General features: G+C 47.5%; 56 non-coding genes across 56 annotated transcripts; 23 read left to right on the top strand and 33 right to left on the bottom strand.

Moving 5' to 3' along the window:
* Positions 1–52: 52 nt before the first annotated feature.
* On the bottom strand, positions 53–126 carry trnai-aau (transfer RNA isoleucine (anticodon AAU)). The gene has a single exon. It is a non-coding gene; the product is annotated as a tRNA-Ile (tRNA).
* Positions 127–379: 253 nt separating this feature from the next.
* On the bottom strand, positions 380–452 carry trnav-uac (transfer RNA valine (anticodon UAC)). The gene has a single exon. It is a non-coding gene; the product is annotated as a tRNA-Val (tRNA).
* A 271-nt stretch (positions 453–723) lies between these two features.
* Positions 724–795, bottom strand: trnad-guc (transfer RNA aspartic acid (anticodon GUC)). The gene has a single exon. It is a non-coding gene; the product is annotated as a tRNA-Asp (tRNA).
* A 267-nt stretch (positions 796–1,062) lies between these two features.
* On the top strand, positions 1,063–1,135 carry trnaa-agc (transfer RNA alanine (anticodon AGC)). Its single transcript has one exon. It is a non-coding gene; the product is annotated as a tRNA-Ala (tRNA).
* A 161-nt stretch (positions 1,136–1,296) lies between these two features.
* Positions 1,297–1,370, bottom strand: trnai-aau (transfer RNA isoleucine (anticodon AAU)). The gene has a single exon. It is a non-coding gene; the product is annotated as a tRNA-Ile (tRNA).
* A 597-nt stretch (positions 1,371–1,967) lies between these two features.
* Positions 1,968–2,039, bottom strand: trnad-guc (transfer RNA aspartic acid (anticodon GUC)). Its single transcript has one exon. It is a non-coding gene; the product is annotated as a tRNA-Asp (tRNA).
* A 267-nt stretch (positions 2,040–2,306) lies between these two features.
* Positions 2,307–2,379, top strand: trnaa-agc (transfer RNA alanine (anticodon AGC)). The gene has a single exon. It is a non-coding gene; the product is annotated as a tRNA-Ala (tRNA).
* Positions 2,380–2,540: 161 nt separating this feature from the next.
* On the bottom strand, positions 2,541–2,614 carry trnai-aau (transfer RNA isoleucine (anticodon AAU)). The gene has a single exon. It is a non-coding gene; the product is annotated as a tRNA-Ile (tRNA).
* A 442-nt stretch (positions 2,615–3,056) lies between these two features.
* On the top strand, positions 3,057–3,128 carry trnag-ucc (transfer RNA glycine (anticodon UCC)). The gene has a single exon. It is a non-coding gene; the product is annotated as a tRNA-Gly (tRNA).
* A 79-nt stretch (positions 3,129–3,207) lies between these two features.
* trnad-guc (transfer RNA aspartic acid (anticodon GUC)) lies at positions 3,208–3,279 on the bottom strand. Its single transcript has one exon. It is a non-coding gene; the product is annotated as a tRNA-Asp (tRNA).
* A 129-nt stretch (positions 3,280–3,408) lies between these two features.
* trnai-aau (transfer RNA isoleucine (anticodon AAU)) lies at positions 3,409–3,482 on the bottom strand. The gene has a single exon. It is a non-coding gene; the product is annotated as a tRNA-Ile (tRNA).
* A 253-nt stretch (positions 3,483–3,735) lies between these two features.
* Positions 3,736–3,808, bottom strand: trnav-uac (transfer RNA valine (anticodon UAC)). The gene has a single exon. It is a non-coding gene; the product is annotated as a tRNA-Val (tRNA).
* Positions 3,809–3,928: 120 nt separating this feature from the next.
* On the top strand, positions 3,929–4,000 carry trnag-ucc (transfer RNA glycine (anticodon UCC)). The gene has a single exon. It is a non-coding gene; the product is annotated as a tRNA-Gly (tRNA).
* Positions 4,001–4,079: 79 nt separating this feature from the next.
* On the bottom strand, positions 4,080–4,151 carry trnad-guc (transfer RNA aspartic acid (anticodon GUC)). The gene has a single exon. It is a non-coding gene; the product is annotated as a tRNA-Asp (tRNA).
* Positions 4,152–4,418: 267 nt separating this feature from the next.
* trnaa-agc (transfer RNA alanine (anticodon AGC)) lies at positions 4,419–4,491 on the top strand. Its single transcript has one exon. It is a non-coding gene; the product is annotated as a tRNA-Ala (tRNA).
* A 161-nt stretch (positions 4,492–4,652) lies between these two features.
* trnai-aau (transfer RNA isoleucine (anticodon AAU)) lies at positions 4,653–4,726 on the bottom strand. Its single transcript has one exon. It is a non-coding gene; the product is annotated as a tRNA-Ile (tRNA).
* Positions 4,727–4,979: 253 nt separating this feature from the next.
* Positions 4,980–5,052, bottom strand: trnav-uac (transfer RNA valine (anticodon UAC)). The gene has a single exon. It is a non-coding gene; the product is annotated as a tRNA-Val (tRNA).
* Positions 5,053–5,172: 120 nt separating this feature from the next.
* On the top strand, positions 5,173–5,244 carry trnag-ucc (transfer RNA glycine (anticodon UCC)). The gene has a single exon. It is a non-coding gene; the product is annotated as a tRNA-Gly (tRNA).
* A 79-nt stretch (positions 5,245–5,323) lies between these two features.
* trnad-guc (transfer RNA aspartic acid (anticodon GUC)) lies at positions 5,324–5,395 on the bottom strand. The gene has a single exon. It is a non-coding gene; the product is annotated as a tRNA-Asp (tRNA).
* Positions 5,396–5,662: 267 nt separating this feature from the next.
* On the top strand, positions 5,663–5,735 carry trnaa-agc (transfer RNA alanine (anticodon AGC)). The gene has a single exon. It is a non-coding gene; the product is annotated as a tRNA-Ala (tRNA).
* Positions 5,736–6,223: 488 nt separating this feature from the next.
* trnav-uac (transfer RNA valine (anticodon UAC)) lies at positions 6,224–6,296 on the bottom strand. Its single transcript has one exon. It is a non-coding gene; the product is annotated as a tRNA-Val (tRNA).
* A 120-nt stretch (positions 6,297–6,416) lies between these two features.
* Positions 6,417–6,488, top strand: trnag-ucc (transfer RNA glycine (anticodon UCC)). The gene has a single exon. It is a non-coding gene; the product is annotated as a tRNA-Gly (tRNA).
* A 417-nt stretch (positions 6,489–6,905) lies between these two features.
* Positions 6,906–6,978, top strand: trnaa-agc (transfer RNA alanine (anticodon AGC)). Its single transcript has one exon. It is a non-coding gene; the product is annotated as a tRNA-Ala (tRNA).
* Positions 6,979–7,139: 161 nt separating this feature from the next.
* Positions 7,140–7,213, bottom strand: trnai-aau (transfer RNA isoleucine (anticodon AAU)). The gene has a single exon. It is a non-coding gene; the product is annotated as a tRNA-Ile (tRNA).
* Positions 7,214–7,466: 253 nt separating this feature from the next.
* On the bottom strand, positions 7,467–7,539 carry trnav-uac (transfer RNA valine (anticodon UAC)). Its single transcript has one exon. It is a non-coding gene; the product is annotated as a tRNA-Val (tRNA).
* Positions 7,540–7,659: 120 nt separating this feature from the next.
* On the top strand, positions 7,660–7,731 carry trnag-ucc (transfer RNA glycine (anticodon UCC)). Its single transcript has one exon. It is a non-coding gene; the product is annotated as a tRNA-Gly (tRNA).
* A 79-nt stretch (positions 7,732–7,810) lies between these two features.
* Positions 7,811–7,882, bottom strand: trnad-guc (transfer RNA aspartic acid (anticodon GUC)). The gene has a single exon. It is a non-coding gene; the product is annotated as a tRNA-Asp (tRNA).
* Positions 7,883–8,149: 267 nt separating this feature from the next.
* On the top strand, positions 8,150–8,222 carry trnaa-agc (transfer RNA alanine (anticodon AGC)). Its single transcript has one exon. It is a non-coding gene; the product is annotated as a tRNA-Ala (tRNA).
* Positions 8,223–8,383: 161 nt separating this feature from the next.
* Positions 8,384–8,457, bottom strand: trnai-aau (transfer RNA isoleucine (anticodon AAU)). Its single transcript has one exon. It is a non-coding gene; the product is annotated as a tRNA-Ile (tRNA).
* Positions 8,458–8,903: 446 nt separating this feature from the next.
* trnag-ucc (transfer RNA glycine (anticodon UCC)) lies at positions 8,904–8,975 on the top strand. The gene has a single exon. It is a non-coding gene; the product is annotated as a tRNA-Gly (tRNA).
* Positions 8,976–9,054: 79 nt separating this feature from the next.
* On the bottom strand, positions 9,055–9,126 carry trnad-guc (transfer RNA aspartic acid (anticodon GUC)). The gene has a single exon. It is a non-coding gene; the product is annotated as a tRNA-Asp (tRNA).
* A 267-nt stretch (positions 9,127–9,393) lies between these two features.
* trnaa-agc (transfer RNA alanine (anticodon AGC)) lies at positions 9,394–9,466 on the top strand. The gene has a single exon. It is a non-coding gene; the product is annotated as a tRNA-Ala (tRNA).
* A 161-nt stretch (positions 9,467–9,627) lies between these two features.
* Positions 9,628–9,701, bottom strand: trnai-aau (transfer RNA isoleucine (anticodon AAU)). The gene has a single exon. It is a non-coding gene; the product is annotated as a tRNA-Ile (tRNA).
* Positions 9,702–10,147: 446 nt separating this feature from the next.
* On the top strand, positions 10,148–10,219 carry trnag-ucc (transfer RNA glycine (anticodon UCC)). Its single transcript has one exon. It is a non-coding gene; the product is annotated as a tRNA-Gly (tRNA).
* A 79-nt stretch (positions 10,220–10,298) lies between these two features.
* Positions 10,299–10,370, bottom strand: trnad-guc (transfer RNA aspartic acid (anticodon GUC)). Its single transcript has one exon. It is a non-coding gene; the product is annotated as a tRNA-Asp (tRNA).
* Positions 10,371–10,637: 267 nt separating this feature from the next.
* trnaa-agc (transfer RNA alanine (anticodon AGC)) lies at positions 10,638–10,710 on the top strand. Its single transcript has one exon. It is a non-coding gene; the product is annotated as a tRNA-Ala (tRNA).
* Positions 10,711–10,871: 161 nt separating this feature from the next.
* Positions 10,872–10,945, bottom strand: trnai-aau (transfer RNA isoleucine (anticodon AAU)). The gene has a single exon. It is a non-coding gene; the product is annotated as a tRNA-Ile (tRNA).
* A 253-nt stretch (positions 10,946–11,198) lies between these two features.
* trnav-uac (transfer RNA valine (anticodon UAC)) lies at positions 11,199–11,271 on the bottom strand. The gene has a single exon. It is a non-coding gene; the product is annotated as a tRNA-Val (tRNA).
* Positions 11,272–11,391: 120 nt separating this feature from the next.
* On the top strand, positions 11,392–11,463 carry trnag-ucc (transfer RNA glycine (anticodon UCC)). Its single transcript has one exon. It is a non-coding gene; the product is annotated as a tRNA-Gly (tRNA).
* A 79-nt stretch (positions 11,464–11,542) lies between these two features.
* Positions 11,543–11,614, bottom strand: trnad-guc (transfer RNA aspartic acid (anticodon GUC)). The gene has a single exon. It is a non-coding gene; the product is annotated as a tRNA-Asp (tRNA).
* Positions 11,615–11,881: 267 nt separating this feature from the next.
* On the top strand, positions 11,882–11,954 carry trnaa-agc (transfer RNA alanine (anticodon AGC)). Its single transcript has one exon. It is a non-coding gene; the product is annotated as a tRNA-Ala (tRNA).
* A 161-nt stretch (positions 11,955–12,115) lies between these two features.
* Positions 12,116–12,189, bottom strand: trnaf-aaa (transfer RNA phenylalanine (anticodon AAA)). Its single transcript has one exon. It is a non-coding gene; the product is annotated as a tRNA-Phe (tRNA).
* Positions 12,190–12,635: 446 nt separating this feature from the next.
* On the top strand, positions 12,636–12,707 carry trnag-ucc (transfer RNA glycine (anticodon UCC)). The gene has a single exon. It is a non-coding gene; the product is annotated as a tRNA-Gly (tRNA).
* A 79-nt stretch (positions 12,708–12,786) lies between these two features.
* Positions 12,787–12,858, bottom strand: trnad-guc (transfer RNA aspartic acid (anticodon GUC)). The gene has a single exon. It is a non-coding gene; the product is annotated as a tRNA-Asp (tRNA).
* A 267-nt stretch (positions 12,859–13,125) lies between these two features.
* trnaa-agc (transfer RNA alanine (anticodon AGC)) lies at positions 13,126–13,198 on the top strand. Its single transcript has one exon. It is a non-coding gene; the product is annotated as a tRNA-Ala (tRNA).
* Positions 13,199–13,359: 161 nt separating this feature from the next.
* On the bottom strand, positions 13,360–13,433 carry trnai-aau (transfer RNA isoleucine (anticodon AAU)). The gene has a single exon. It is a non-coding gene; the product is annotated as a tRNA-Ile (tRNA).
* Positions 13,434–14,030: 597 nt separating this feature from the next.
* trnad-guc (transfer RNA aspartic acid (anticodon GUC)) lies at positions 14,031–14,102 on the bottom strand. The gene has a single exon. It is a non-coding gene; the product is annotated as a tRNA-Asp (tRNA).
* Positions 14,103–14,369: 267 nt separating this feature from the next.
* trnaa-agc (transfer RNA alanine (anticodon AGC)) lies at positions 14,370–14,442 on the top strand. Its single transcript has one exon. It is a non-coding gene; the product is annotated as a tRNA-Ala (tRNA).
* Positions 14,443–14,930: 488 nt separating this feature from the next.
* Positions 14,931–15,003, bottom strand: trnav-uac (transfer RNA valine (anticodon UAC)). Its single transcript has one exon. It is a non-coding gene; the product is annotated as a tRNA-Val (tRNA).
* Positions 15,004–15,274: 271 nt separating this feature from the next.
* trnad-guc (transfer RNA aspartic acid (anticodon GUC)) lies at positions 15,275–15,346 on the bottom strand. The gene has a single exon. It is a non-coding gene; the product is annotated as a tRNA-Asp (tRNA).
* Positions 15,347–15,613: 267 nt separating this feature from the next.
* On the top strand, positions 15,614–15,686 carry trnaa-agc (transfer RNA alanine (anticodon AGC)). Its single transcript has one exon. It is a non-coding gene; the product is annotated as a tRNA-Ala (tRNA).
* Positions 15,687–15,847: 161 nt separating this feature from the next.
* Positions 15,848–15,921, bottom strand: trnai-aau (transfer RNA isoleucine (anticodon AAU)). Its single transcript has one exon. It is a non-coding gene; the product is annotated as a tRNA-Ile (tRNA).
* Positions 15,922–16,363: 442 nt separating this feature from the next.
* On the top strand, positions 16,364–16,435 carry trnag-ucc (transfer RNA glycine (anticodon UCC)). Its single transcript has one exon. It is a non-coding gene; the product is annotated as a tRNA-Gly (tRNA).
* Positions 16,436–16,853: 418 nt separating this feature from the next.
* Positions 16,854–16,926, top strand: trnaa-agc (transfer RNA alanine (anticodon AGC)). The gene has a single exon. It is a non-coding gene; the product is annotated as a tRNA-Ala (tRNA).
* A 161-nt stretch (positions 16,927–17,087) lies between these two features.
* Positions 17,088–17,161, bottom strand: trnai-aau (transfer RNA isoleucine (anticodon AAU)). Its single transcript has one exon. It is a non-coding gene; the product is annotated as a tRNA-Ile (tRNA).
* A 253-nt stretch (positions 17,162–17,414) lies between these two features.
* On the bottom strand, positions 17,415–17,487 carry trnav-uac (transfer RNA valine (anticodon UAC)). The gene has a single exon. It is a non-coding gene; the product is annotated as a tRNA-Val (tRNA).
* Between the last annotated feature and the right edge of the window lie 456 nt (positions 17,488–17,943).

The following is a 17,943-nucleotide window of genomic DNA, read 5'->3' as shown; positions in this document are numbered from 1 at the left end:
TGACAGATGACCGTCTGAAAGCATGATATAGCAAAACAAAGAGAAGAATTTTTGGCCCGTACGGGGATCGAACCCGCGACCTTGGCGTTATTAGCACCACGCTCTAACCAACTGAGCTAACCGGCCCACAGTTGATAGCAGAACCCTTCAGGCATGACGGATGAATGTCCACCAGGTGTAATTGTTTTATTCTGTTTTTTTCCACATCCGAAGCCAAGCGCAGAAGGCACAACAACAACACGGGGATGGCATGATTGCTTCCTGTGCTCGCAATTGTCTTAATAAGGCCTAACACAAAATATAGATTGTTCCCATCTACTAATGAGGTGTGATGACAGGCTTGCCCATAGTGTCAGACAAAAGACAAGAACTAAAGGCATGTTTCTGCCTGGTTTCGAACCAGGGACCTTTCGCGTGTAAGGCGAACGTGATGACCACTACACTACAGAAACCACAATTTTCCACCAAGCGTGCATGTGTCCCGCAGTGGAAATGACAGAGTTTGGTCATCTTTCCCAGGGGAAAATTTACACTGAGGGTCTTTCAGCAAAACAATGGTGTGCTTGTTTGTGGCGTTGGTGGTATAGTGGTGAGCATAGCTGCCTTCCAAGCAGTTGACCCGGGTTCGATTCCCGGCCAATGCATTGCCTTTAGCGCGTCGCACCTTGCTGATCCAAAACCTTTTCAGGTTTTTCGGCCGTAGGTTCAGAAAAAACATACTCTCTCCCCGTCGGGGAATCGAACCCCGGTCTTCCGCGTGACAGGCGGAGATACTGTCCACTATACTAACGAGGAAGCTGTGTGCAGCTGAATCTCTGCAACATGCAACAGGTAATACTGGCCCCTTCTCAATCTTCACAGAAGGTGTGTGTGTTCTTGTGCCTTTTTCATTAGGGAATGCATGGTGAGTGAGCTTGTCAGTGATGTGAAGTCCCAGAAACCTAAAACTGTGCATAGTTCTCCCTGTGCTACTGCTGAAGTGAGTCACCTCTGATCAACATGCTTCAGCCTTCTAAATGTTATGCTGTTGTCATGAGAGGCTAACAGCTCCTGTTTCTTCAAGGGGAATTAGCTCAAATGGTAGAGCGCTCGCTTAGCATGCGAGAGGTAGCGGGATCGATGCCCGCATTCTCCAACGAAGGTTTTGACTGTGTGAATGCCACTGAGAACAGCTTTAAAAACTATAAGTTTGAGTGTATAACTTCAGTGTACGTTATTTACCTGATTCACCATTTGCCTCTGCTTGACAGATGACCGTCTGAAAGCATGATATAGCAAAACAAAGAGAAGAACTTTTGGCCCGTACGGGGATCGAACCCGCGACCTTGGCGTTATTAGCACCACGCTCTAACCAACTGAGCTAACCGGCCCACAGTTGAAAGCTGAACCCTTCAGGCATGACGGATGAATGTCCACCAGGTGTAATTGTTTTATTCAGTTTTTTTCCACATCCGAAGCCAAGCGCAGAAGGCACAACAACAGCACGGGGATGGCATGATTGCTTCCTGTGCTCGCAATTGTCTTAATAAGGCCTAACACAAAATATAGATTGTTCCCATCTACTAATGAGGTGTGATGACAGGCTTGCCCATAGTGTCAGACAAAAGACAAGAACTAAAGGCATGTTTCTGCCTGGTTTCGAACCAGGGACCTTTCGCGTGTAAGGCGAACGTGATGACCACTACACTACAGAAAGCACAATTTTCCACCAAGCGTGCATGTGTCCCGCAGTGGAAATGACAGAGTTTGGTCATCTTTCCCAGGGGAAAATTTACACTGAGGGTCTTTCAGCAAAACAATGGTGTGCTTGTTTGTGGTGTTGGTGGTATAGTGGTGAGCATAGCTGCCTTCCAAGCAGTTGACCCGGGTTCGATTCCCGACCAACGCATTGCCTTTAGCGCGTCGCACCTTGCTGATCCAAAACCTTTTCAGGTTTTTCGGCTGTAGGTTCAGAAAAAACATATTCTCTCCCCGTCGGGGAATCGAACCCCGGTCTTCCGCGTGACAGGCGGAGATACTGTCCACTATACTAACGAGGAAGCTGTGTGCAGCTGAATCTCTGCAACATGCAACAGGTAATACTGGCCCCTTCTCAATCTTCACAGAAGGTGTGTGTGTTCTTGTGCCTTTTTCATTAGGGAATGCATGGTGAGTGAGCTTGTCAGTGATGTGAAGTCCCAGAAACCTGAAACTGTGCATAGTTCTCCCTGTGCTACTGCTGAAGTGAGTCACCTCTGATCAACATGCTTCAGCCTTCTAAATGTTATGCTGTTGTCATGAGAGGCTAACAGCTCCTGTTTCTTCAAGGGGAATTAGCTCAAATGGTAGAGCGCTCGCTTAGCATGCGAGAGGTAGCGGGATCGATGCCCGCATTCTCCAACGAAGGTTTTGACTGTGTGAATGCCACTTAGAGCAGCTTTAAAAACTATAAGTTTGAGTGTATAACTTCAGTGTACGTTATTTACCTGATTCACCATTTGCCTCTGCTTGACAGATGACCGTCTGAAAGCATGATATAGCAAAACAAAGAGAAGAACTTTTGGCCCGTACGGGGATCGAACCCGCGACCTTGGCGTTATTAGCACCACGCTCTAACCAACTGAGCTAACCGGCCCACAGTTGATAAACCCTTCAGGCATGACGGATGAATGTCCACAAGGTGTAATTGTTTTATTCTGTTTTTTTCCACATCCGAAGCCAAGCGCAGAAGGCACAACAACAGCACGGGGATGGCATGATTGCTTCCTGTGCTCGCAATTGTCTTAATAAGGCCTAACACAAAATATAGATTGTTCCCATCTACTAATGAGGTGTGATGACAGGCTTGCCCATAGTGTCAGACAAAAGACAAGAACTAAAGGCATGTTTCTGCCTGGTTTCGAACCAGGGACCTTTCGCGTGTAAGGCGAATGTGATGACCACTACACTACAGAAACCACAATTTTCCACCAAGCGTGCATGTGTCCCGCAGTGGAAATGACAGAGTTTGGTCATCTTTCCCAGGGGAAAATTTGCACTGAGGGTCTTTCAGCAAAACAATGGTGTGCTTGTTTGTGGCGTTGGTGGTATAGTGGTGAGCATAGCTGCCTTCCAAGCAGTTGACCCGGGTTCGATTCCCGGCCAACGCATTGCATTTAGCACGTCGCACCTTGCTGCTCCAAAACCTTTTCAGGTTTTTCGGCCGTAGGTTCAGAAAAAACATATTCTCTCCCCGTCGGGGAATCGAACCCCGGTCTTCCGCGTGACAGGCGGAGATACTGTCCACTATACTAACGAGGAAGCTGTGTGCAGCTGAATCTCTGCAACATGCAACAGGTAATACTGGCCCCTTCTCAATCTTCACAGAAGGTGTGTGTGTTCTGATGACCGTCTGAAAGCATGATATAGCAAAACAAAGAGAAGAACTTTTGGCCCGTACGGGGATCGAACCCGCGACCTTGGCGTTATTAGCACCACGCTCTAACCAACTGAGCTAACCGGCCCACAGTTGAAAGCTGAACCCTTCAGGCATGACGGATGAATGTCCACCAGGTGTAATTGTTTTATTCTGTTTTTTTCCACATCCGAAGCCAAGCGCAGAAGGCACAACAACAGCACGGGGATGGCATGATTGCTTCCTGTGCTCGCAATTGTCTTAATAAGGCCTAACACAAAATATAGATTGTTCCCATCTACTAATGAGGTGTGATAACAGGCTTGCCCATAGTGTCAGACAAAAGACAAGAACTAAAGGCATGTTTCTGCCTGGTTTCGAACCAGGGACCTTTCGCGTGTAAGGCGAACGTGATGACCACTACACTACAGAAACCACAATTTTCCACCAAGCGTGCATGTGTCCCGCAGTGGAAATGACAGAGTTTGGTCATCTTTCCCAGGGGAAAATTTACACTGAGGGTCTTTCAGCAAAACAATGGTGTGCTTGTTTGTGGCGTTGGTGGTATAGTGGTGAGCATAGCTGCCTTCCAAGCAGTTGACCCGGGTTCGATTCCCGGCCAACGCATTGCCTTTAGCGCGTCGTACCTCGCTGCTCCAAAATCTTTTCAGGTTTTTCGGCCGTAGGTTCAGAAAAAACATACTCTCTCCCCGTCGGGGAATCGAACCCCGGTCTTCCGCGTGACAGGCGGAGATACTGTCCACTATACTAACGAGGAAGCTGTGTGCAGCTGAATCTCTACAACATGCAACAGGTAATACTGGCCCCTTCTCAATCTTCACAGAAGGTGTGTGTGTTCTTGTGCCTTTTTCATTAGGGAATGCATGGTGAGTGAGCTTGTCAGTGATGTGAAGTCCCAGAAACCCGAAACTGTGCATAGTTCTCCCTGTGCTACTGCTGAAGTGAGTCACCTCTGATCAACATGCTTCAGCCTTCTAAATGTTATGCTGTTGTCATGAGAGGCTAACAGCTCCTGTTTCTTCAAGGGGAATTAGCTCAAATGGTAGAGCGCTCGCTTAGCATGCGAGAGGTAGCGGGATCGATGCCCGCATTCTCCAACGAAGGTTTTGACTGTGTGAATGCCACTGAGAACAGCTTTAAAAACTATAAGTTTGAGTGTATAACTTCAGTGTACGTTATTTACCTGATTCACCATTTGCCTCTGCTTGACAGATGACCGTCTGAAAGCATGATATAGCAAAACAAAGAGAAGAACTTTTGGCCCGTACGGGGATCGAACCCGCGACCTTGGCGTTATTAGCACCACGCTCTAACCAACTGAGCTAACCGGCCCACAGTTGAAAGCTGAACCCTTCAGGCATGACGGATGAATGTCCACCAGGTGTAATTGTTTTATTCTGTTTTTTTCCACATCCGAAGCCAAGCGCAGAAGGCACAACAACAGCACGGGGATGGCATGATTGCTTCCTGTGCTCGCAATTGTCTTAATAAGGCCTAACACAAAATATAGATTGTTCCCATCTACTAATGAGGTGTGATGACAGGCTTGCCCATAGTGTCAGACAAAAGACAAGAACTAAAGGCATGTTTCTGCCTGGTTTCGAACCAGGGACCTTTCGCGTGTAAGGCGAACGTGATGACCACTACACTACAGAAACCACAATTTTCCACCAAGCGTGCATGTGTCCCGCAGTGGAAATGACAGAGTTTGGTCATCTTTCCCAGGGGAAAATTTACACTGAGGGTCTTTCAGCAAAACAATGGTGTGCTTGTTTGTGGCGTTGGTGGTATAGTGGTGAGCATAGCTGCCTTCCAAGCAGTTGACCCGGGTTCGATTCCCGGCCAACGCATTGCCTTTAGCGCGTCGCACCTCGCTGCTCCAAAACCTTTTCAGGTTTTTCGGCAGTAGGTTCAGAAAAAACATACTCTCTCCCCGTCGGGGAATCGAACCCCGGTCTTCCGCGTGACAGGCGGAGATACTGTCCACTATACTAACGAGGAAGCTGTGTGCAGCTGAACCTCTACAACATGCAACAGGTAATACTGGCCCCTTCTCAATCTTCACAGAAGGTGTGTGTGTTCTTGTGCCTTTTTCATTAGGGAATGCATGGTGAGTGAGCTTGTCAGTGATGTGAAGTCCCAGAAACCTGAAACTGTGCATAGTTCTCCCTGTGCTACTGCTGAAGTGAGTCACCTCTGATCAACATGCTTCAGCCTTCTAAATGTTATGCTGTTGTCATGAGAGGCTAACAGCTCCTGTTTCTTCAAGGGGAATTAGCTCAAATGGTAGAGCGCTCGCTTAGCATGCGAGAGGTAGCGGGATCGATGCCCGCATTCTCCAACGAAGGTTTTGACTGTGTGAATGCCACTGAGAACAGCTTTAAAAACTATAAGTTTGAGTGTATAACTTCAGTGTACGTTATTTACCTGATTCACCATTTGCCTCTGCTTGACAGATGACCGTCTGAAAGCATGATATAGCAAAACAAAGAGAAGAATTTTTGGCCCGTACGGGGATCGAACCCACGACCTTGGCGTTATTAGCACCACGCTCTAACCAACTGAGCTAACCGGCCCACAGTTGATAGCAGAACCCTTCAGGCATGACGGATGAATGTCCACAAGGTGTAATTGTTTTATTCAGTTTTTTTCCACATCCGAAGCCAAGCGCAGAAGGCACAACAACAGCACGGGGATGGCATGATTGCTTCCTGTGCTAGCAATTGTCTTAATAAGGCCTAACACAAAATATAGATTGTTCCCATCTACTAATGAGGTGTGATGACAGGCTTGCCCATAGTGTCAGACAAAAGACAAGAACTAAAGGCATGTTTCTGCCTGGTTTCGAACCAGGGACCTTTCGCGTGTAAGGCGAACGTGATGACCACTACACTACAGAAACCACAATTTTCCACCAAGCGTGCATGTGTCCCGCAGTGGAAATGACAGAGTTTGGTCATCTTTCCCAGGGGAAAATTTGCACTGAGGGTCTTTCAGCAAAACAATGGTGTGCTTGTTTGTGGCGTTGGTGGTATAGTGGTGAGCATAGCTGCCTTCCAAGCAGTTGACCCGGGTTCGATTCCCGGCCAACGCATTGCCTTTAGCGCGTCGCACCTTGCTGCTCCAAAACCTTTTCAGGTTTTTCGGCTGTAGGTTCAGAAAAAACATATTCTCTCCCCGTCGGGGAAACGAACCCCGGTCTTCCGCGTGACAGGCGGAGATACTGTCCACTATACTAACGAGGAAGCTGTTGCAGCTGAATCTCTGCAACATGCAACAGGTAATACTGGCCCCTTCTCAATCTTCACAGAAGGTATGTGTGTTCTTGTGCCTTTTTCATTAGGCAATGCATGGTGATTGAGCTTGTCAGTGATGTGAATTCCCAGAAACCTGAAACTGTGCATAGTTCTCCCTGTGCTACTGCTGAAGTGAGTCACCTCTGATCAACATGCTTCAGCCTTCTAAATGTTATGCTGTTGTCATGAGAGGCTAACAGCTCCTGTTTCTTCAAGGGGAATTAGCTCAAATGGTAGAGCGCTCGCTTAGCATGCGAGAGGTAGCGGGATCGATGCCCGCATTCTCCAACGAAGGTTTTGACTGTGTGAATGCCACTGAGAACAGCTTTAAAAACTATAAGTTTGAGTGTATAACTTCAGTGTACGTTATTTACCTGATTCACCATTTGCCTCTGCTTGACAGATGACAGTCTGAAAGCATGATATAGCAAAACAAAGAGAAGAACTTTTGGCCCGTACGGGGATCGAACCCGCGACCTTGGCGTTATTAGCACCACGCTCTTACCAACTGAGCTAACCGGCCCACAGTTGATAGCGGAACCCTTCAGGCATGACGGATGAATGTCCACAAGGTGTAATTGTTTTATTCTGTTTTTTTCCACATCCGAAGCCAAGCGCAGAAGGCACAACAACAGCACGGGGATGGCATGATTGCTTCCTGTGCTCGCAATTGTCTTAATAAGGCCTAACACAAAATATAGATTGTTCCCATCTACTAATGAGGTGTGATGACAGGCTTGCCCATAGTGTCAGACAAAAGACAAGAACTAAAGGCATGTTTCTGCCTGGTTTCGAACCAGGGACCTTTCGCGTGTAAGGCGAACGTGATGACCACTACACTACAGAAACCACAATTTTCCACCAAGCGTGCATGTGTCCCGCAGTGGAAATGACAGAGTTTGGTCATCTTTCCCAGGGGAAAATTTACACTGAGGGTCTTTCAGCAAAACAATGGTGTGCTTGTTTGTGGCGTTGGTGGTATAGTGGTGAGCATAGCTGCCTTCCAAGCAGTTGACCCGGGTTCGATTCCCGGCCAACGCATTGCCTTTAGCGCGTCGCACCTCGCTGCTCCAAAACCTTTTCAGGTTTTTCGGCCGTAGGTTCAGAGAAAACATACTCTCTCCCCGTCGGGGAATCGAACCCCGGTCTTCCGCGTGACAGGCGGAGATACTGTCCACTATACTAACGAGGAAGCTGTGTGCAGCTGAATCTCTGCAACATGCAACAGGTAATACTGGCCCCTTCTCAATCTTCACAGAAGGTGTGTGTGTTCTTGTGCCTTTTTCATTAGGGAATGCATGGTGAGTGAGCTTGTCAGTGATGTGAAGTCCCAGAAACCTGAAACTGTGCATAGTTCTCCCTGTGCTACTGCTGAAGTGAGTCACCTCTGAGCAACATGCTTCAGCCTTCTAAATGTTATGCTGTTGTCATGAGAGGCTAACAGCTCCTGTTTCTTTAAGGGGAATTAGCTCAAATGGTAGAGCGCTCGCTTAGCATGCGAGAGGTAGCGGGATCGATGCCCGCATTCTCCAATGAAGGTTTTGACTGTGTGAATGCCACTGAGAACAGCTTTAAAAACTATAAGTTTGAGTGTATAACTTCAGTGTACGTTATTTACCTGATTCACCATTTGCCTCTGCTTGACAGATGACCGTCTGAAAGCATGATATAGCAAAACAAAGAGAAGAATTTTTGGCCCGTACGGGGATCGAACCCGCGACCTTGGCGTTATTAGCACCACGCTCTAACCAACTGAGCTAACCGGCCCACAGTTGATAGCAGAACCCTTCAGGCATGACGGATGAATGTCCACCAGGTGTAATTGTTTTATTCTGTTTTTTTCCACATCCGAAGCCAAGCGCAGAAGGCACAACAACAACACGGGGATGGCATGATTGCTTCCTGTGCTCGCAATTGTCTTAATAAGGCCTAACACAAAATATAGATTGTTCCCATCTACTAATGAGGTGTGATGACAGGCTTGCCCATAGTGTCAGACAAAAGACAAGAACTAAAGGCATGTTTCTGCCTGGTTTCGAACCAGGGACCTTTCGCGTGTAAGGCTAACGTGATGACCACTACACTACAGAAACCACAATTTTCCACCAAGCGTGCATGTGTCCCGCAGTGGAAATGACAGAGTTTTGTCATCTTTCCCAGGGGAAAATTTGCACTGAGGGTCTTTCAGCAAAACAATGGTGTGCTTGTTTGTGGCGTTGGTGGTATAGTGGTGAGCATAGCTGCCTTCCAAGCAGTTGACCCGGGTTCGATTCCCGGCCAACGCATTGTCTTTAGCACGTCGCACCTTGCTGCTCCAAAACCCTTTCAGGTTTTTCGGCCGTAGGTTCAGAAAAAACATATTCTCTCCCCGTCGGGGAATCGAACCCCGGTCTTCCGCGTGACAGGCGGAGATACTGTCCACTATACTAACGAGGAAGCTGTGTGCAGCTGAATCTCTGCAACATGCAACAGGTAATACTGGCCCCTTCTCAATCTTCACAGAAGGTGTGTGTGTTCTTGTGCCTTTTTCATTAGGGAATGCATGGTGAGTGAGCTTGTCAGTGATGTGAAGTCCCAGAAACCTGAAACTGTGCATAGTTCTCCCTGTGCTACTGCTGAAGTGAGTCACCTCTGAGCAACATGCTTCAGCCTTCTAAATGTTATGCTGTTGTCATGAGAGGCTAACAGCTCCTGTTTCTTTAAGGGGAATTAGCTCAAATGGTAGAGCGCTCGCTTAGCATGCGAGAGGTAGCGGGATCGATGCCCGCATTCTCCAATGAAGGTTTTGACTGTGTGAATGCCACTGAGAACAGCTTTAAAAACTATAAGTTTGAGTGTATAACTTCAGTGTACGTTATTTACCTGATTCACCATTTGCCTCTGCTTGACAGATGACCGTCTGAAAGCATGATATAGCAAAACAAAGAGAAGAATTTTTGGCCCGTACGGGGATCGAACCCGCGACCTTGGCGTTATTAGCACCACGCTCTAACCAACTGAGCTAACCGGCCCACAGTTGAAAGCGGAACCCTTCAGGCATGACGGATGAATGTCCACCAGGTGTAATTGTTTTATTCTGTTTTTTTCCACATCCGAAGCCAAGCGCAGAAGGCACAACAACAGCACGGGGATGGCATGATTGCTTCCTGTGCTCGCAATTGTCTTAACAAGGCCTAACACAAAATATAGATTGTTCCCATCTACTAATGAGGTGTGATGACAGGCTTGCCCATAGTGTCAGACAAAAGACAAGAACTAAAGGCATGTTTCTGCCTGGTTTCGAACCAGGAACCTTTCGCGTGTAAGGCGAATGTGATGACGACTACACTACAGAAACCACAATTTTCCACCAAGCGTGCATGTGTCCCGCAGTGGAAATGACAGAGTTTGGTCATCTTTCCCAGGGGAAAATTTGCACTGAGGGTCTTTCAGCAAAACAATGGTGTGCTTGTTTGTGGCGTTGGTGGTATAGTGGTGAGCATAGCTGCCTTCCAAGCAGTTGACCCGGGTTCGATTCCCGGCCAACGCATTGCATTTAGCACGTCGCACCTTGCTGCTCCAAAACCTTTTCAGGTTTTTCGGCCGTAGGTTCAGAAAAAACATATTCTCTCCCCGTCGGGGAATCGAACCCCGGTCTTCCGCGTGACAGGCGGAGATACTGTCCACTATACTAACGAGGAAGCTGTGTGCAGCTGAATCTCTGCAACATGCAACAGGTAATACTGGCCCCTTCTCAATCTTCACAGAAGGTGTGTGTGTTCTTGTGCCTTTTTCATTAGGGAATGCATGGTGAGTGAGCTTGTCAGTGATGTGAAGTCCCAGAAACCTGAAACTGTGCATAGTTCTCCCTGTGCTACTGCTGAAGTGAGTCACCTCTGATCAACATGCTTCAGCCTTCTAAATGTTATGCTGTTGTCATGAGAGGCTAACAGCTCCTGTTTCTTCAAGGGGAATTAGCTCAAATGGTAGAGCGCTCGCTTAGCATGCGAGAGGTAGCGGGATCGATGCCCGCATTCTCCAACGAAGGTTTTGACTGTGTGAATGCCACTGAGAACAGCTTTAAAAACTATAAGTTTGAGTGTATAACTTCAGTGTACGTTATTTACCTGATTCACCATTTGCCTCTGCTTGACAGATGACCGTCTGAAAGCATGATATAGCAAAACAAAGAGAAGAACTTTTGGCCCGTACGGGGATCGAACCCGCGACCTTGGCGTTATTAGCACCACGCTCTAACCAACTGAGCTAACCGGCCCACAGTTGAAAGCTGAACCCTTCAGGCATGACGGATGAATGTCCACCAGGTGTAATTGTTTTATTCTGTTTTTTTCCACATCCGAAGCCAAGCGCAGAAGGCACAACAACAGCACGGGGATGGCATGATTGCTTCCTGTGCTCGCAATTGTCTTAATAAGGCCTAACACAAAATATAGATTGTTCCCATCTACTAATGAGGTGTGATGACAGGCTTGCCCATAGTGTCAGACAAAAGACAAGAACTAAAGGCATGTTTCTGCCTGGTTTCGAACCAGGGACCTTTCGCGTGTAAGGCGAACGTGATGACCACTACACTACAGAAACCACAATTTTCCACCAAGCGTGCATGTGTCCCGCAGTGGAAATGACAGAGTTTTGTCATCTTTCCCAGGGGAAAATTTGCACTGAGGGTCTTTCAGCAAAACAATGGTGTGCTTGTTTGTGGCGTTGGTGGTATAGTGGTGAGCATAGCTGCCTTCCAAGCAGTTGACCCGGGTTCGATTCCCGGCCAACGCATTGTCTTTAGCACGTCGCACCTTGCTGCTCCAAAACCCTTTCAGGTTTTTCGGCCGTAGGTTCAGAAAAAACATATTCTCTCCCCGTCGGGGAATCGAACCCCGGTCTTCCGCGTGACAGGCGGAGATACTGTCCACTATACTAACGAGGAAGCTGTGTGCAGCTGAATCTCTGCAACATGCAACAGGTAATACTGGCCCCTTCTCAATCTTCACAGAAGGTGTGTGTGTTCTTGTGCCTTTTTCATTAGGGAATGCATGGTGAGTGAGCTTGTCAGTGATGTGAAGTCCCAGAAACCTGAAACTGTGCATAGTTCTCCCTGTGCTACTGCTGAAGTGAGTCACCTCTGATCAACATGCTTCAGCCTTCTAAATGTTATGCTGTTGTCATGAGAGGCTAACAGCTCCTGTTTCTTCAAGGGGAATTAGCTCAAATGGTAGAGCGCTCGCTTAGCATGCGAGAGGTAGCGGGATCGATGCCCGCATTCTCCAACGAAGGTTTTGACTGTGTGAATGCCACTGAGAACAGCTTTAAAAACTATAAGTGTGAGTGTATAACTTCAGTGTACGTTATTTACCTGATTCACCATTTGCCTCTGCTTGACAGATGACCGTCTGAAAGCATGATATAGCAAAACAAAGAGAAGAATTTTTGGCCCGTACGGGGATCGAACCCGCGACCTTGGCGTTTTTAGCACCACGCTCTAACCAACTGAGCTAACCGGCCCACAGTTGAAAGCGGAACCCTTCAGGCATGACGGATGAATGTCCACCAGGTGTAATTGTTTTATTCTGTTTTTTTCCACATCCGAAGCCAAGCGCAGAAGGCACAACAACAGCACGGGGATGGCATGATTGCTTCCTGTGCTCGCAATTGTCTTAACAAGGCCTAACACAAAATATAGATTGTTCCCATCTACTAATGAGGTGTGATAACAGGCTTGCCCATAGTGTCAGACAAAAGACAAGAACTAAAGGCATGTTTCTGCCTGGTTTCGAACCAGGAACCTTTCGCGTGTAAGGCGAATGTGATGACCACTACACTACAGAAACCACAATTTTCCACCAAGCGTGCATGTGTCCCGCAGTGGAAATGACAGAGTTTGGTCATCTTTCCCAGGGGAAAATTTGCACTGAGGGTCTTTCAGCAAAACAATGGTGTGCTTGTTTGTGGCGTTGGTGGTATAGTGGTGAGCATAGCTGCCTTCCAAGCAGTTGACCCGGGTTCGATTCCCGGCCAACGCATTGCCTTTAGCGCGTCGTACCTCGCTGCTCCAAAATCTTTTCAGGTTTTTCGGCCGTAGGTTCAGAAAAAACATACTCTCTCCCCGTCGGGGAATCGAACCCCGGTCTTCCGCGTGACAGGCGGAGATACTGTCCACTATACTAACGAGGAAGCTGTGTGCAGCTGAATCTCTACAACATGCAACAGGTAATACTGGCCCCTTCTCAATCTTCACAGAAGGTGTGTGTGTTCTTGTGCCTTTTTCATTAGGGAATGCATGGTGAGTGAGCTTGTCAGTGATGTGAAGTCCCAGAAACCTGAAACTGTGCATAGTTCTCCCTGTGCTACTGCCGAAGTGAGTCACCTCTGAGCAACATGCTTCAGCCTTCTAAATGTTATGCTGTTGTCATGAGAGGCTAACAGCTCCTGTTTCTTTAAGGGGAATTAGCTCAAATGGTAGAGCGCTCGCTTAGCATGCGAGAGGTAGCGGGATCGATGCCCGCATTCTCCAATGAAGGTTTTGACTGTGTGAATGCCACTGAGAACAGCTTTAAAAACTATAAGTTTGAGTGTATAACTTCAGTGTACGTTATTTACCTGATTCACCATTTGCCTCTGCTTGACAGATGACCGTCTGAAAGCATGATATAGCAAAACAAAGAGAAGAATTTTTGGCCCGTACGGGGATCGAACCCGCGACCTTGGCGTTATTAGCACCACGCTCTAACCAACTGAGCTAACCGGCCCACAGTTGATAGCAGAACCCTTCAGGCATGACGGATGAATGTCCACCAGGTGTAATTGTTTTATTCTGTTTTTTTCCACATCCGAAGCCAAGCGCAGAAGGCACAACAACAACACGGGGATGGCATGATTGCTTCCTGTGCTCGCAATTGTCTTAATAAGGCCTAACACAAAATATAGATTGTTCCCATCTACTAATGAGGTGTGATGACAGGCTTGCCCATAGTGTCAGACAAAAGACAAGAACTAAAGGCATGTTTCTGCCTGGTTTCGAACCAGGGACCTTTCGCGTGTAAGGCTAACGTGATGACCACTACACTACAGAAACCACAATTTTCCACCAAGCGTGCATGTGTCCCGCAGTGGAAATGACAGAGTTTTGTCATCTTTCCCAGGGGAAAATTTGCACTGAGGGTCTTTCAGCAAAACAATGGTGTGCTTGTTTGTGGCATTGGTGGTATAGTGGTGAGCATAGCTGCCTTCCAAGCAGTTGACCCGGGTTCGATTCCCGGCCAACGCATTGTCTTTAGCACGTCGCACCTTGCTGCTCCAAAACCCTTTCAGGTTTTTCGGCCGTAGGTTCAGAAAAAACATATTCTCTCCCCGTCGGGGAATCGAACCCCGGTCTTCCGCGTGACAGGCGGAGATACTGTCCACTATACTAACGAGGAAGCTGTGTGCAGCTGAATCTCTGCAACATGCAACAGGTCATACTGGCCCCTTCTCAATCTTCACAGAAGGTGTGTGTGTTCTTGTGCCTTTATCATTAGGGAATGCATGGTGAGTGAGCTTGTCAGTGATGTGAAGTCCCAGAAACCTGAAACTGTGCATAGTTCTCCCTGTGCTACTGCTGAAGTGAGTCACCTCTGATCAACATGCTTCAGCCTTCTAAATGTTATGCTGTTGTCATGAGAGGCTAACAGCTCCTGTTTCTTCAAGGGGAATTAGCTCAAATGGTAGAGCGCTCGCTTAGCATGCGAGAGGTAGCGGGATCGATGCCCGCATTCTCCAACGAAGGTTTTGACTGTGTGAATGCCACTGAGAACAGCTTTAAAAACTATAAGTTTGAGTGTATAACTTCAGTGTACGTTATTTACCTGATTCACCATTTGCCTCTGCTTGACAGATGACCGTCTGAAAGCATGATATAGCAAAACAAAGAGAAGAACTTTTGGCCCGTACGGGGATCGATCCCGCGACCTTGGCGTTATTAGCACCACGCTCTAACCAACTGAGCTAACCTGCCCACAGTTGAAAGCTGAACCCTTCAGGCATGACGGATGAATGTCCACCAGGTGTAATTGTTTTATTCTGTTTTTTTCCACATCCGAAGCCAAGCGCAGAAGGCACAACAACAGCACGGGGATGGCATGATTGCTTCCTGTGCTCGCAATTGTCTTAATAAGGCCTAACACAAAATATAGATTGTTCCCATCTACTAATGAGGTGTGATGACAGGCTTGCCCATAGTGTCAGACAAAAGACAAGAACTAAAGGCATGTTTCTGCCTGGTTTCGAACCAGGGACCTTTCGCGTGTAAGGCGAACGTGATGACCACTACACTACAGAAACCACAATTTTCCACCAAGCGTGCATGTGTCCCGCAGTGGAAATGACAGAGTTTGGTCATCTTTCCCAGGGGAAAATTTGCACTGAGGGTCTTTCAGCAAAACAATGGTGTGCTTGTTTGTGGTGTTGGTGGTATAGTGGTGAGCATAGCTGCCTTCCAAGCAGTTGACCCGGGTTCGATTCCCGGCCAACGCATTGCCTTTAGCGCGTCGCACCTCGCTGCTCCAAAACCTTTTCAGGTTTTTCGGCCGTAGGTTCAGAAAAAACATACTCTCTCCCCGTCGGGGAATCGAACCCCGGTCTTCCGCGTGACAGGCGGAGATACTGTCCACTATACTAACGAGGAAGCTGTGTGCAGCTGAATCTCTGCAACATGCAACAGGTAATACTGGCCCCTTCTCAATCTTCACAGAAGGTGTGTGTGTTCTTGTGCCTTTTTCATTAGGGAATGCATGGTGAGTGAGCTTGTCAGTGATGTGAAGTCCCAGAAACCTGAAACTGTGCATAGTTCTCCCTGTGCTACTGCTGAAGTGAGTCACCTCTGATCAACATGCTTCAGCCTTCTAAATGTTATGCTGTTGTCATGAGAGGCTAACAGCTCCTGTTTCTTCAAGGGGAATTAGCTCAAATGGTAGAGCGCTCGCTTAGCATGCGAGAGGTAGCGGGATCGATGCCCGCATTCTCCAACGAAGGTTTTGACTGTGTGAATGCCACTTAGAACAGCTTTAAAAACTATAAGTTTGAGTGTATAACTTCAGTGTACGTTATTTACCTGATTCACCATTTGCCTCTGCTTGACAGATGACCGTCTGAAAGCATGATATAGCAAAACAAAGAGAAGAACTTTTGGCCCGTACGGGGATCGAACCCGCGACCTTGGCGTTATTAGCACCACGCTCTAACCAACTGAGCTAACCGGCCCACAGTTGATAAACCCTTCAGGCATGACGGATGAATGTCCACAAGGTGTAATTGTTTTATTCTGTTTTTTTCCACATCCGAAGCCAAGCGCAGAAGGCACAACAACAGCACGGGGATGGCATGATTGCTTCCTGTGCTCGCAATTGTCTTAATAAGGCCTAACACAAAATATAGATTGTTCCCATCTACTAATGAGGTGTGATGACAGGCTTGCCCATAGTGTCAGACAAAAGACAAGAACTAAAGGCATGTTTCTGCCTGGTTTCGAACCAGGGACCTTTCGCGTGTAAGGCGAATGTGATGACCACTACACTACAGAAACCACAATTTTCCACCAAGCGTGCATGTGTCCCGCAGTGGAAATGACAGAGTTTGGTCATCTTTCCCAGGGGAAAATTTGCACTGAGGGTCTTTCAGCAAAACAATGGTGTGCTTGTTTGTGGCGTTGGTGGTATAGTGGTGAGCATAGCTGCCTTCCAAGCAGTTGACCCGGGTTCGATTCCCGGCCAACGCATTGCATTTAGCACGTCGCACCTTGCTGCTCCAAAACCTTTTCAGGTTTTTCGGCCGTAGGTTCAGAAAAAACATATTCTCTCCCCGTCGGGGAATCGAACCCCGGTCTTCCGCGTGACAGGCAGAGATACTGTCCACTATACTAACGAGGAAGCTGTGTGCAGCTGAATCTCTGCAACATGCAACAGGTAATACTGGCCCCTTCTCAATCTTCACAGAAGGTGTGTGTGTTCTTGTGCCTTTTTCATTAGGGAATGCATGGTGAGTGAGCTTGTCAGTGATGTGAAGTCCCAGAAACCTGAAACTGTGCATAGTTCTCCCTGTGCTACTGCTGAAGTGAGTCACCTCTGATCAACATGCTTCAGCCTTCTAAATGTTATGCTGTTGTCATGAGAGGCTAACAGCTCCTGTTTCTTCAAGGGGAATTAGCTCAAATGGTAGAGCGCTCGCTTAGCATGCGAGAGGTAGCGGGATCGATGCCCGCATTCTCCAACGAAGGTTTTGACTGTGTGAATGCCACTGAGAACAGCTTTAAAAACTATAAGTTTGAGTGTATAACTTCAGTGTACGTTATTTACCTGATTCACCATTTGCCTCTGCTTGACAGATGACCGTCTGAAAGCATGATATAGCAAAACAAAGAGAAGAACTTTTGGCCCGTACGGGGATCGAACCCGCGACCTTGGCGTTATTAGCACCACGCTCTAACCAACTGAGCTAACCGGCCCACAGTTGAAAGCTGAACCCTTCAGGCATGACGGATGAATGTCCACCAGGTGTAATTGTTTTATTCTGTTTTTTTCCACATCCGAAGCCAAGCGCAGAAGGCACAACAACAGCACGGGGATGGCATGATTGCTTCCTGTGCTCGCAATTGTCTTAATAAGGCCTAACACAAAATATAGATTGTTCCCATCTACTAATGAGGTGTGATGACAGGCTTGCCCATAGTGTCAGACAAAAGATAAGAACTAAAGGCATGTTTCTGCCTGGTTTCGAACCAGGGACCTTTCGCGTGTAAGGCGAACGTGATGACCACTACACTACAGAAACCACAATTTTCCACCAAGCGTGCATGTGTCCTGCAGTGGAAATGACAGAGTTTGGTAATCTCTCCCAGGGGAAAATTTACACTGAGGGTCTTTCAGCAAAACAATGGTGTGCTTGTTTGTGGCGTTGGTGGTATAGTGGTGAGCATAGCTGCTTTCCAAGCAGTTGACCCGGGTTCGATTCCCGGCCAACGCATTGCCTTTAGAGCGTCGCACCTTGCTGATGCAAAACCTTTTCAGGTTTTTCGGCCGTAGGTTCAGAAAAAACATATTCTCTCCCCGTCGGGGAATCGAACCCCGGTCTTCCGCATGACAGGCGGAGATACTGTCCACTATACTAACGAGGAAGCTGTGTGCAGCTGAATCTCTGCAACATGCAACAGGTAATACTGGCCCCTTCTCAATCTTCACAGAAGGTGTGTGTGTTCTTGTGCCTTTTTCATTAGGGAATGCATGGTGA

This window comes from Astyanax mexicanus, unplaced genomic scaffold, assembly GCF_023375975.1.
Source record: "Astyanax mexicanus isolate ESR-SI-001 unplaced genomic scaffold, AstMex3_surface scaffold_39, whole genome shotgun sequence".
NCBI classification, from domain to species: Eukaryota; Metazoa; Chordata; class Actinopteri; order Characiformes; family Acestrorhamphidae; genus Astyanax; species Astyanax mexicanus.
This window is presented reverse-complemented; position numbering and strand designations above follow the sequence as displayed.